Genomic DNA, 2,500 nt, shown 5'->3' on the forward strand with positions numbered 1-2,500 from the left:
ACACTGATCACACACACCGATCTCTCACACTGATCTCACACACACTGATCACACACACCGATCTCTCACACACTGATCTCACACACCGATCTCTCACACTGATCTCACACACACTGATCACACACACCGATCTCTCACACTGATCTCACACACACTGATCACACACACCAATCTCTCACACACTGATCTCTCACACACCGATCTCTCACACACTGATCACACACACCGATCTCTCACACTGATCTCTCACACACTGATCTCACACACCGATCTCTCACACACTGATCACACACACCGATCTCTCACACTGATCTCACACACACTGATCACACACACCGATCTCTCACACACTGATCTCACACACCGATCTCTCACACTGATCTCACACACACTGATTACACACACCGATCTCTCACACTGATCTCACACACACTGATCACACACACCAATCTCTCACACACTGATCTCTCACACTGATCTCTCACACTGATCTCACACACCGATCTCTCACACACTGATCTCACACACACTGATCACACACACCGATCTCTCACACTGATCTCACACACACTGATCACACACACCAATCTCTCACACACTGATCTCACACACACTGATCTCACACACTGATCTCTCACACTGATCTCACACACCGATCTCTCACACACTGATCTCATACACACTGATCACACACACCGATCTCTCACACTGATCTCACACACACTGATCACACACACCGATCTCTCACACACTGATCTCACACGCACTGATCACACACACCGATCTCTCACACACTGATCTCACACGCACTGATCACACACACCGATCTCTCACACTGATCTCACACGCACTGATCACCGATCTCTCACACTGATCTCACACAGTGATCTCACACACACCGATCTCTCACACTGATCACACACACCGATCTCTCACACACTGATCTCACACGCACTGATCACACACACCGATCTCTCACACTGATCTCACACAGTGATCTCACTCACACTGATCTCTCACACTGATCTCACACACACTGATCACATACACCGATCTCTCACACACTGATCTCACACACACTGATCTCACACACCGATCTCTCACACTGATCTCACACACACCGATCTCTCACACACTGATCTCACACGCACTGATCACACACACCGATCTCTCACACACTGATCTCACACGCACTGATCTCTCACACCGATCTCTCACACTGATCTCACACAGTGATCTCACTCACACTGATCTCTCACACTGATCTCACACACACTGATCACATACACCGATCTCTTACACACTGATCTCACACACACTGATCTCACACACCGATCTCTCACACTGATCTCACACACACCGATCTCTCACACACTGATCTCACACGCACTGATCACACACACCGATCTCTCACACAATGATCTCACACGCACTGATCACACACACCGATCTCTCACACACTGATCTCACACACACCGATCTCTCACACTAATCTCACACGCACTGATCACACACACCGATCTCTCACACTGATCTCACACGCACTGATCACACACACCGATCTCTCACACTGATCTCACACGCACTGATCACACACACCGATCTCTCACACTGATCTCACACAGTGATCTCACACACACCGATCTCTCACACCGATCTCACACGCACTGATCTCACATGCACTGATCTCACATGCACTGATCACACACACAGATCTCTCACACTGATCTCACACACACTGATCACACACACCAATCTCTCACACACTGATCTCACATGCACTGATCACACACACAGATCTCTCACACCGATCTCACACGCACTGATCACACACACAGATCTCTCACACTGATCTCACACAGTGATCTCACACACACCGATCTCTCACACCGATCTCACACCGATCTCACACGCACTGATCTCACATGCACTGATCACACACACAGATCTCTCACACTGATCTCACACACACTGATCACACACACCAATCTCTCACACACTGATCTCACACGCACTGATCACACACACCGATCTCTCACACTGATCTCACACAGTGATCTCACACACACTGATCACACACACCGATCTCTCACACTGATCTCACACAGTGATCTCACACACACCGATCTCTCACACTGATCACACACACCGATCTCACACGCACTGATCAAACACACTGATCACACACTGATCACACACACCGATCTCACACGCACTGATCAAACACACCGATCTCTCACACACTGATCTCTCACACACCGATCTCTCACACTGATCTCACGCGCACTGATCACACACACGATCTCTCACACTGATCTCACACACACCGATCTCACACACTGATCACACACACCGATCTCTCACACCGATCTCTCACACCGATCTCTCACACACTGATCTCACACGCACTGATCACACACACCGATCTCTCACACTGATCTCACACACACTGATCACACACACCGATCTCTCACGCACTGATCACACACACTGATCACAC

General features: G+C 49.1%; 3 protein-coding genes across 6 annotated transcripts in view; 2 read left to right on the forward strand and 1 right to left on the reverse strand.

Annotated features, from left to right (window-relative positions):
• The window catches only part of LOC309507925 (uncharacterized protein), a 267,629-nt gene that overhangs the window by 221,849 nt on the left and 43,280 nt on the right, over positions 1-2,500 (reverse strand). The gene's annotated exons all lie outside the window — the stretch shown is intronic.
• The window catches only part of rpp25b (ribonuclease P/MRP subunit p25, b), a 96,848-nt gene that overhangs the window by 23,411 nt on the left and 70,937 nt on the right, over positions 1-2,500 (forward strand). The gene's annotated exons all lie outside the window — the stretch shown is intronic.
• Positions 1-2,500, forward strand: part of cox5ab (cytochrome c oxidase subunit 5Ab) — a 6,801-nt gene that overhangs the window by 2,546 nt on the left and 1,755 nt on the right. The window lies entirely within an intron of this gene.

This window comes from Leuciscus leuciscus (genome assembly GCF_965113295.1).
Source record: "Leuciscus leuciscus genome assembly, chromosome: 10".
Classification (NCBI taxonomy): domain Eukaryota; kingdom Metazoa; phylum Chordata; class Actinopteri; order Cypriniformes; family Leuciscidae; genus Leuciscus; species Leuciscus leuciscus.